This window comes from Camellia sinensis, chromosome 2, assembly GCF_055761805.1.
Source record: "Camellia sinensis isolate YWXY chromosome 2, ASM5576180v1, whole genome shotgun sequence".
Lineage (NCBI taxonomy): Eukaryota > Viridiplantae > Streptophyta > Magnoliopsida > Ericales > Theaceae > Camellia > Camellia sinensis.
The window spans coordinates 21,917,219-21,929,456 of NC_138962.1; the positions used below are offsets into that span (position 1 = coordinate 21,917,219).

The 12,238-nt window shown below is 40.2% G+C and overlaps 1 pseudogene; it reads right to left on the minus strand.

Moving 5' to 3' along the window:
- Positions 1-6,947: 6,947 nt before the first annotated feature.
- LOC114286876 (NADP-dependent D-sorbitol-6-phosphate dehydrogenase-like) overlaps positions 6,948-12,238 on the minus strand; it is an 80,119-nt pseudogene continuing 74,828 nt past the window's right edge.

The window sequence follows — 12,238 nt, forward strand, 5'->3', positions numbered from 1 at the left end:
TGCAATTCTTGTAAGCTTCACATCTGTCATATTCTTTTGTTTGATTGAGATTTAAATCTCTTAGGTTTGGAATACTGTCTTTGGTCAATAAATTACAAAATTACTGTTGCTCAATAGGGGTGTACACGGTCCGGATTGGTTCGGTTATGAGAAAATCCAAGAATCGGACCGATCCTAACGGTTCTGTGATTTTGAGAACCAGATCAGACCATTACACTTGTAAAACCGGACCAGAACCAAACCAAAAAAATGGTTCGGTTTCGGTTTGGTTCACGGTTCCAAAAATTTCTATTTACAAGAATAAATTGTTAATATTAGCCAAATAATTACTCAAACTAATTACATTTAACTCATGATAAAAACTAATAATATTAAGGCATTACTCAACATTGAATATCTATACCATCCTAATATCATTAAAATTATAAGAAACCAATTAATAAAAATAAAACTTGATATTATATATATATATATCTCTTTTAAAATTCGGTTCGGTTCGGTTCGGTTCGGTTCGAACCGCGGTTTTTTCATAAAATCCATTAACCAAACCGTTTTTACGGTTCTCATATTTCTTAATCCAAAATCGAACCAATTCTTAATAGAACCGAACCAAACCGCAAGAGTCATTCTAGTTCGGTCTGGATTACCGGTTTGAACGGATTTTTGAACAACCCTATTGCTCAATAACTTCTAATTCACTAAGTCTTTATTTGCTTGTTAGTTAATACTTAATATTACATAAATATGTTACCATCGCAAGAAGTTGGTGCCTACTGTCAAGAAAGTTGCTTGTAAATGGAGACCACTACAGTGCTTCACGTGCTTCTTTGTTGCATTAAAGAAAAATGCTGGAAATAATTTCAGTTTAATTTTTAAGGGATGAAACGGTTTTCTCATGAATTTATCTCACCCATAAGGAGTTGTATTTTACCTAAGGAGTTTGTAGTCAGAACTCAGCTTCTTCATATGTGCTGCACACACAATAAATCTTCTTGTGTCTTATTACACTACAATTTTCATCTGTCTCTCGTCATATATATTGCTTGATTTGAAATGTTGAAGGTCTCAGCATGCATGAATTATATTTGATGGAAGTCTAAAATTGATACATCATGTGCCATAATGTCAATCACACCTGAAATGTATGATAGAATTCATTTCCAATGTCAAATGGATGAGTCCATTATTATGGTCCATTGCAGCCATCTGTTTTTATGGTTACATCGGGGGAGTAGGGAAAATGTGGCGACTAATGCTCCTTCTACATTTGGCAGGTGGCAAATCTTGTGCTTGCAGCTGCCGAAACACACAAATGGTATCTCCATAAATTTGATAATTACCCTAGAAGCCGATTCGCGATCATCCCTTTTGTTTTTTAGTGATTTAAGTACAGAGACTGGAAAATACCTCTGGTTAATGGAAATCAAATGATTCCAATTTCTTGTAATGTTAACGATAGAAAACTTGAGATGTTTGTACACAAATGTAGTTACAGCTACAGTTCCAATAGATCTTTTAGTTTAGTATTTTCAACTGACACAATCTCAATGTCTTTCTTCAAGATTATTGTTCAGATGATTCACACTTGCATTTTGGTCTTTTATGACTCTTTACTCTGTTTTTGTATCTTCTACAGCTTTGGGTTACAAATATCTGAATTTTTTTAATTAAAAAAAAAAAAAATTGAAGAGCAACATTTTTCAAGCAATGCCAGACCAACATAGAATAAATGCTCTGACATTACATAATTCAACACATGCTAGTGTTGGAGTTTAGTAGGTGCATTCCATGATACAGAATTATTGAAATTGATAATAGATTTCTAAAAAATGTAATGATCTTCTGGATTACACTCTTATTCTCAACATAATTAAGGATAATCTCTCAATAATTTTTGCTATGGATACAGTAAAAATTCACAGAACAGAAAGGTGTAGAGGCCACACTGTAACAAGCCCGCGGGGGACCTCGCTACAGCTCGGACTCGGCTTTTTGTAGTCACAGTTCTAAGTCTGAACCAAAGAGTCCAAATCCGGCAAATCGTTTTGAGAAAACAGATTTTTGAAAGAAGTGCCAAACATGGACTGCTTTGCCAGATACAGAGTCGCCACCTAAATATTTTATTTTGGGAAATTTAGGAAACCCTGACTCGGTGCCAAAAGGCCACGTGTCCGTCATCACCAAAGTTGCCTCGGCTCGGGAACTTGGGTACGATTGGGGAAGGTCACTTCGTGAGCACCCCCGCTCGCCCGATCAAAGATCGGCCTCTACTAACCATGATATCAATTTTTGAAAACTTTGTGCGTCCTTATTCCGGTTTATTAGCCTAGGTTACTATGTGATGTGCACAGCATACAAATATAGACCGAGTCGCCTGAATTGGAACGAAACATTTCATGTTTGTTTTTGAAAATGGTTTGCTACCCGCAGGTAGGCTTGAAACATTTGATGGTTTATTCCAATTCAGATAACCCAACCTTCACCCACAGGCATTCAGGCAGTTATAACATATAAGCATATAGCCTCATGGTAAGCATGCTATTCATGGCAGTCACTCACACGCATGCAAGGATGCTAAAGCATAAAACTTACCGAGTACTCCAAGCCAAAATAGAAACTACATTAGAAATCATGCATGATCCTAAGTATATAAAAATGCCTAATGCAACACATGCAAAATGTAATTATAACAGACTCGGCTATTCTAAGATGGCATATGAAATGTTACAACTATCATGTATTCAACTTTGAAATTGAAAGTGCAATGCAGTTAGTATGTTGCGCCGAGCCCGGTGCATGCAATACAGATGAATGAATGCAAACATGCTGTCATACTGTATGCTAATTGAAATATGCCCTAATCTAACCATTATAAGCGGATAAATAAAAGGGAGAAAGACGTGGGGTTGGAAGACATACATCACACTCACGCACACTTATTACAGTTGTGCCCTCACTCGGAGGGTCCGAATAAATGTACAGTCCAAATATTACAGTTCCAAATAAAAGAATATTACAGTCCGAAATATTACAAAATTCTAATTAATAAATTAACTATGAAAGCAAATAAAACTGGCGTGCAAGCCAGGGACCGCCTTGCTCCTGATGGATGATGCATGTCCGGGTTGTCTTGCGCGGAAATCCACCGGAATGCCCCAATTAGCCTCTGTTTACACTTGTTCTTGAAATGCGTGCCAAGTCCCAAAAGTTGCTGATCCTTCGTTTTGCTGCAACAGAGAGCAGGAAAGGGGCATAGCAATGTATTTGCACAAATATATGCATGTCTCGATCCTCGTGCCACCAATCACGCATACCGAGGCACGATGGCCGATGAGTCGAAATGCACAACTCAATATAGGATGAATGCACATGAAACTACAGCTAAAACCTAACTCCATCATGGGTAATCCGGAGTGTCGGTGACTGGGGAATTGAGACACATTCCGTCACTCGGAGTACGAAATGTACCTCGTTTCCCGTGCCCGGGCTAACTCCTATTCCGGACATGATGCAATATGCATGATATGCACGAAATGCAACTAAAATATAATCCTAACATACAGAATGCTATGAAACGAGATGCCTCGAAATGCATGCACGCGGACACGCAAACCGAGGAAATTATTAGTGTCTCGAAATACGTGCACGCGGGCACGCAAACCGAGGCGGTGATATGTGTCTCGAAATACGTGCACGCGGGCAAGCAAACCGAGGCGGTGATATGTGTCTCGAAATACGTGCACGCGGGCACACAAACCGAGGCGATGATATGCAATGAAAATGAGACGCCTCGAAGTGCGTGCACACGGGCACGCAAACCGAGGCAATGATATGAAATGAAAATGAGACGCCTCGAAGTGCGTGCACACGGGCACGCAAACCGAGGCAATGATATGCAATGAAAATGAGACACCTCAAAATGCGTGCACACGGGCACGAGGCAATGATATGCAATGAAAATGAGACGCCTCGAAGTGCGTGCACACGGGCACGCAAACCGAGGCGATGATAGAATGCTATGAAATGATATGGAAATGACAAATGGACTTATACCAACATGAATGAGCCTCAGCCACACTCACATAGGATGCCGGCGGATAAAAAAAGAGGTGCCTCGAAATGCGTGCACACGGGCACGCAAACCGAGGCAATGATAAAATGATATGAAATGACATGGAAATGACAAGTGGGCTTATACCAACATGAGTGAGCCTCAGCCACACTCACATAGGATGCCGGCGGATAAAAAATGAGGTGCCTCAAAATGCGTGCACACGGGCACGCAAACCGAGGCAATGATAAAATGATATGAAATGACATGGAAATGACAAGTGGGCTTATACCAACATGAGTGAGCCTCAGCCACACTCACATAGGATGCCGGCGGATAAAAAATGAGGTGCCTCAAAATGCGTGCACACGGGCACGCAAACCGAGGCAATGATAAAATGATATGAAATGACATGGAAATGACAAGTGGGCTTATACCAACATGAGTGAGCCTCAGCCACACTCACATAGGATGCCGGCGGATAAAAATGAAGTGCCTCGAAATGCGTGCACACGGGCACGCAAACCGAGGCAATGATAAAACACAATGAAATATGGCAAAAATGATATGCAAGCATGCTAATGGAATTTCAGCAACAAAATATGGGGGAAAACAGTCCCGAAATGAAGCGAAATGACATGAAATGCAAGGAAATGTCCCGAAATGCGACATTAGGCACCCGAAATGGCCTATAGCTATGCTAAATATGCACAATATGGACATGCAATGCAAAGACAGAAGCTAGACAGTCCCAAAAGATGCACTTTCACAGTTATAAACATGGCCAAACAGCAAGTATAGGTAGGGGAAAAATAGCATGCAAGAATAGGGGCCAAAAGAGGGGTAATGAAGCAAGTGGTATAAGAAAAACTCAAACTGAAACATTTCCTTCTACAACATTGAAGAGAGACCAAAAATATGAATATTTACAGTATATGGAAGACCTCAAATCAGTATACAAATATGCTAAAAATGTGATGCAAAATAAGGCTCAAAAGGTGCTAAAACATGAAGTGTACCAAATAATCACCAAACAGAAAAAAAGTGTGAATGAAACATGAAGTATAAGCCAAAATAAGACCACTTTCAGTTCGGACCAAGGTCCAAAAACAGAATCAAAGAGGGCTACCAATTTATGCAAAAACGGGGCCAAAAAGGGATATAACTACAAGTGACACATGGAGACACCAAAAAATGTTGAGCCCTTCTCCAATGTTGAAGAGGGGCTCAAAATAAGCCTTGTATCAGTTTACAACATGCTCGAAAATAAATTGCTCATGGGCCAAAAATAGCATGCAAAATCATGACATACAAGAAGGTCAATGAAGCAAGTGTGTCATGGAGGGCTCAAACAGGGTTGAGCCCTTAATGAGAAGTGAAGATGAGCTCAAAAGATGGCCCTTTTCAGTTAGGGCCGGAGCTTGAATCAAAAAGGAAGTGGGGCTTAGAAATATATCAAGAAAAAGGTTCAAAAGGGTAAAAGTGTAACTAACCCTTGAAGATTCGAACTTTTGTTGCTTCTTGGATGGATTTGCAGCTTCTTTAGCCTTCAAGAATGCTTCCTTGTTGCTGGAAATGAGATGATGGTGGTAGAGCTTGGTGGTGTAGAAGGAATGATGGTTAGTGACTTAGGGTTTTTTGAAGAATTGAGAAGGAAGAAGATGGAGTTGGCTATGGAAGCTTGAAGAGTAAATTTTCTAACCCTTAGAAGTGAGGCCACCAGCTGGTTATATGGACAAAAAGAGGGTGTAAAGGTGGGGCAAAAAGGAGGGTAAAACTCCCCCACAAAATATCCCCCGGACACAGAAAATATCTGGGGGATATTGCCCCACAGCTGTAAAGTGCACAGTGCAAGGAACACGGCCGGCCTATCACTTTTTCTGCAGGTGGCCGGCCAGCCACACCCCCTAGCCGGCCAGCCACCCCCCCTAGCCGGCCAGCTAGGGGTCAAAAGGGTCAAGTTGAATTAATGGCCGGCCACCACTTTTTAGTGGCCTCCCATGTGTGTACATCACAAATATGTGGTTGGGGTTTGAAGAAAATGGCTCCAAGGTGTTCAACATTAGCCCGGAAGGAGGGGTTCAAAAGGGTCAAAAGGAATTAATGGCCGGCCACCACTTTTTAGTGGCCTCCCATGTGTGTACATCACAAATATGTGGTTGAAAGTTGGCAACACTAACCCTAGGGTGTTCAACATTAGCCCGGAAGTGCGAAAAACGGGCGCCGGGAGGCTCCGGAGGAGAGATAACTGGTTGCTGCAACAATTACTAGCCTCCCACCCTTCAGTGACCTTCCTGGTGATAAAACAGAGGTACCTGCCAAAAATGAACGAAAATCGATGCAAAACGAATGTTCGGGGGCCAAAACACGCAGTTCGGGGCCCCGGAAACTGCCCGTTAAACACCGAAAGTGGCGTTCGGCCACGAAGTGGGTTTCTCAGACCCCAGTGTCCCTCAAAAGGGAGAAAATAAGATGTATGCCGAAAATTAGAGCAAACGGAGGTGGTTAGGCGGTCCCAAACCGAGGCACACGGCCTGACGGCTCCGAAAACCGGAAACCGGGCTCCGAAATGGGAAAAATGGCCTACGGCCACCAAATGTAGCCCACGGGCACTGAGAGATAGTCTACGGGACCTCTCCCTTCCCTCAGGAAAAGAAACAGAGAAAACCGAGTCTGGTTTGCAAACCGAGACAAGGCACAGAAGAGGGTTCGGAAATCCGGAGGCGGGGCTCGCAGCCAAGACTCTGAAACTTCTGAACGAGCACGTTATGCAATATCACCAAGTGCTCAACTGGTGACGTCTGAGTCTCAAGGTCGGTCAAAAATGGGGTGTCTACACACACCGACCCTTGTATCTATTCTGCAATTTTGTTGGTGTCCCGTTCTGCATACTTTCTCATTCATATATGTCTATGCCCCAGGTTTTGGCAGGTCGATTGGCCCGGTGCTTCCTGTCGATGCTCTTAATCAGATCCATGTCCTCTTTGGCTAACTCAAAGTCGAATATCTGCATATTCTCCTCTAACCTCTCAATTCTTGATGTCATTGGGATAACTGCTGTGTTCCTTTGTATACCCCATCAGAGAATTATCTGTGCCACCGTCTTTTTATATTTCTCAGCCAAACCCTGACACCACATAAGCGAGAAAAAAATTATTCATGCTACATCATCATTAACATGTTACTTTATCATTCAATTACAAAATATCGGACACAGAGAGAGAGTTAGCCAAAGCACCGCCGAGGTGAGTGTGGGCAGTGACGCAGATGCCATGTTTTTGACAGAAGTTAACAAGAGATTCACACTGCAAGTATGGGTGTAACTCTATCTGGTTCATTGCTGGCTTCACTTTTGCATATGCCAAGCAATCTCTAGTCAGCAAAATCCCACAGTTGCTGCAACATCCCAAAAATTATTATCTCATACATATATATAGATGAATACTTTTATAATCAGAGAAATTCAATTTAAAATAGGTCAAAAACAATGTGTCCCCTTTTCGTTAGTCATTTTACAAGGGTGACTAAAATATACTGAACATGATATTGCTATTTGACCCTCACGTTATAGCCTTTATTTTATTTGGTCCTTGACTAATTATAAAATGAAGACTTCTTGTTCTATTCTATGTAATGTTGACTTGTCTTGAATGACCCTTGTAATGAGATGCAACAACAAAAAATTTGAGATTATTGTAATGCAAAAGAGCAAAGTTGTTAATCATCGACTTGTCAGTGTACCGTTTTTGTTATTGGTAACGTTACATTTGCACGGGATGGTAGGAGACAAAATTACTAATATTACATGCAAGAGACCACTGTGATGAAGAGAAAGAAAATAAAAGCAAAATAACAACTGATTTAGACACAAGAATGTTACGTAAGTAGGACTCTTTTAAAACCGATACACTTCTAATTTTATAATTTATAATTAAAATCAGTTTGATACTATAAGAAAACTTTATTTTTGTAAAAATTGCAACACATTCAACATTAGTCAAGGTTTTGGGCAACAAGATTTTTTTTTTTTTGAACCACAAGAAAGAATGCTCTGAGATGTCATCACGGCATCCAAGGCCCAGGTTTGGTGTACCAATAGCCTGATTTAACCCAATTTATAGGAAGAGATTCACCACTGAGGCACCAACGGAGTTCAACCAGACACCATAGACGAGCCCAGGAGTTGATCGAAATACAGAGCGAGGTCTCCGAAGTGAACCACTGGAGAACCCAGCTTTTCGCTCCCCCTAGGAGTCGAACTTGGGTCACGCCTGTAGAGAAGGATACCTTCTCCGCTAGGTCACCACCCCCGGTGGTGGGCAACAAGTTTTGAATTCACGTTTTCTTGAAAGAGTGTGATACCAAGTTAAATCACTAATTATTTTCAAACCCTAAGCTATTAGAAAATGGGTTAAATAATATTAATATTTGTACGGGAAAGAAATAAACCTTCTCGTATAATCCTGTTGATCAAGTCCGCGTTCCTCCAAACGTTGTCGTTTTACTCCCTGAAAACACAAATGTGAGCTAACCGGCGGGTGTGTGCCGGAAACCCCTCCGATGCCTAAGTCAGCAAAATAGACGAATAGACAAAAGTTTTGTGTATTCAGGAATCAAAGTTGTGTGTTACCTCTCCATAGGTGATGTTTGTGAGCTTTTATAGGTTCTGTGTGGCACAATCCAAGTAGGACTCTTGCTCCTCCATGTAGAGTCTTCCTAGGATTCATACTCCTGAAAGATAATGCCTATCCTTCAACACTCCCTCACTGTTTAAACCAAGTGAGATGGTTTTACCATGGTCGGATTCCAATGTGGCCGAGGTACGCATGGCTCCGCTTAGCCGTAGAACAGACCGAACTATATTTAGTTCGGTTCGTCCTTTTACTGCCCTTACCTCAGTTCCTCCTGTACAAACCGTGGTAGGTCTAAACCGAGCTAATTTTTAGCAAGGTTTAGACCGAACTAACCGTACTGCGCCATAACCGGTATAAGTTTTAGTATGGTGACCGAGCTAACCTCCTCGGGACCGGAGTAACTTTACACCTCTCTTGGGCCGGAGTAACTTTACACCTCTCTTGGGCCGGAGTAACTTCATAGCCTTTTTACTCAGCCCTTCGCACTGTGGCCCATAACGGCCCATTAGCCAGCTCGGCCCAATTTTTGTATAAATTACCCTCTCAATTGCCCCTTAATTCCATCTGCGCAGCATGAAAGGGATTACCTGTCCCCAGCCGAGCTAAAAAAGTTTCAGCCTTTTCAGCCGAACTAAACCCCTTTAGTCTTTTCAGCCGAGCTAAAACTCTTAAGCTCTCCAGCCGAACTAAATTTCATACCGGGCTCAGCTTGTCTAGTCAAAACGTCCCTTCAATCACAGCAACTAAATTGATTCTCATTTCAATGACACGTGGCACGCTCTGATTGGCTAAAGACAGTTGTCACGCCGCCCTCGTATCTCGAGTAATTTGAACAGTTCCCACCTTTGTCCCTTTGTATCAAAACAAAAACTCTTTGAATTCACGTTTTCTTGAAAGAGTGTGATACCTTCTCCGCTAGGTCACCACCCCCGGTGGTGGGCAACAAGTTTTGAATTCACGGTTTCTTGAAAGAGTGTGATTCCAAGTTAAATCACTAATTATTTTCAAACCCTAAGCTATTAGAAAATGGGTTAAATAATATTAATATTAAACCAACATCATGTACATCATGAAAACACACTTCACAAAACATATGAAAGCATAAAATGCAATACAATTTCTTCTACATTGAGAATAAATTTAGTCTATATACTTTATTTTTTGACAACTTTTCAAATAATTTCATACATATGATGGAGTGAGAGTGCCAGCACAGTTGAAATGGCGGTAACCGAGCTTGATAGCATGGATGAGGACAATTTTTATGTCTTTGCTATCCATACGCCAGATGCCGAGTCCGATAATCAGCATCTTGTAGCCATTTTTGAGTGTGGCAGCCATTTTTGAGCACTCAAAAGTTTTGAGAACTCGAAAGTTTTGAGAACTTTGGTTGTGTTGTTTTGACAATGTTGGTCCTCTAATGTGGGAACTAGCATGTCCATATATAGCGCTATTGTGGCAAGAATTGATAATTAACTAGTTTGATTTGTTTTTCCAAATTTTTACAATATTTAATTTGTCAAATAAAAGGCTGGCCTTTTCTTATTTACCCTTTCTCATTCTTTCTATAACCACTCTCTTTGTGTTTTCTTCTCGCATATGAGGTCTGGTCTTGTCAAGTGTGGAAGTGATAAAGAGAGACGAGTCTCAAACACTTTCTCAAACATGTTGCCAGTCACAAGGTTGAAATTAGACTATGGCGGTATGTTGGTTTGGGAGTACAAATAGTCCAGAGTAAATTATAAATATATTTTTTGAATTTTGGTTAAAATATAAATTATTTTTTATGATTTTAAAATTTTATTTCACCTTTGAGACTTTAAATTTCATAATAAATCATTTATTTTATTAATAAATTATTAAGTCAATTAATAATTTAAATAATTTTATTATTATATAGAAGAGTAATTATAAATTTTATTTTTGTAATTAATTTTATGAAATAAAAAATTTTAATAAAAAATATTTATAATTTTTCAAATCACTGAAGACAATATGTAATTATAATTTAACCAACAGTCAAAAAGCCAATACAAACAAAAAAGGCAATAGTGGTTCACATGACCCTACCAGAGCTTAGAGATGGCAATCGAAACTTGATCCGACAGGGACCCGACCCCCCGACTTCGGATTGAGCGGTTATTTCCAGAAAGTACCCCCGGCGGGGATGGTATTAAAAAATGAATCCTCGATGATATTCAGGCCGGGGATGGCGATATATGTTTCTACCCCGGACCCGTCCTCCGTCCCGTTTACCCTGATGTAAAATTACTATTTTGCCCTATTTATATATATATATATATATGTATGTGTGTGTGTCTGTAGGGTTTTGATGAACACTCACTCACACACAAACACTGATGCTCTGCTGCTCTCTCTCTTTCACTACTGTTGTTGGTTTAGGGTTTCGCGTCCCTCTCTCTCTTACACAACGAACGACGGCTGCCATTCCTCCATCACCGCCGATCCTTCCTCACCACCGATCCTCTCTCACTTCCGCTCGTGCCTCATTGTCAATCATCCTCCCTCACCGCCGCTGCTGTTTAGAGCTTCGTCTCCCTCTCTCTCTCATGCACGCACAACGGCTGCTGCTCTCTCATCGCCGATCCTCCATCACCACCGATTTCGATCTAGGGTTTACATATATATATATATATATATTTGAGTGTATATATAGTATCTCTGTAGTGATTTCGACCTCTGTTTTTTTTTCTCTAATTTATTTATTTTAAATTTCCAAATTCCAACAGATGATCTGTTTTATATTTATATATATAACAACGACCTGCTATTTATTTTAAATAAATAAATATATATATATATATATATGATCTATTTTCGACCTCTATTTAGTTTATTGATCTGTTTTTTTAATTATTGATCTGTTTGTGAACTGAGGCTGAATATTGATCTATGGCTGAATATTGATCTGTTTGTGACTCGAGGCTGGCTGTTATTGATCTGTTTTTTCAATACCTGATCTGTTTTTTCAATACCTACCACCAGCTATTGTAATTCGGGGATTTATCGGAGTCGGGGGGAACGACGGGCTCCCTGCCGGGGACGGGGAATTTATCACTTTCGGGGACAGGGAGTGTAGTCCCCGGCCCGCCTCGCCCTGTTGCCATTCCTACCAGAGCTGTCCCGCACAGTACGTCAAATGACGATTTTACCCCTCTGAGAGTTCGAAAGACACACCAATACAAACAAAAAAGCAATAGGAGCACAATAGTCTTTTCCTCATCCAAATCATTCAAACATGTTTTTCAATACACAAAAATCACAAAAAAAAGGATTAAATTACAAATACACCCCCAATACTTACTTAAAATACAAATTAGTCCCTATTGTTTGAAAAATTATAAATATTCCTTTATTAGAATTTTTTTATTTAACAGAATTAACTGAAAAAATAAAATTCATAATTGCTCTCTTATACAATAATAAAATTATCTAAATTATTAATTGAAACATATTTTTAACATCATTAAAAACTGTTAATTGACTTAGCCTTCGTTTGGCAAGAAAAAGTTTGGGACATTTTGGCTAAAAT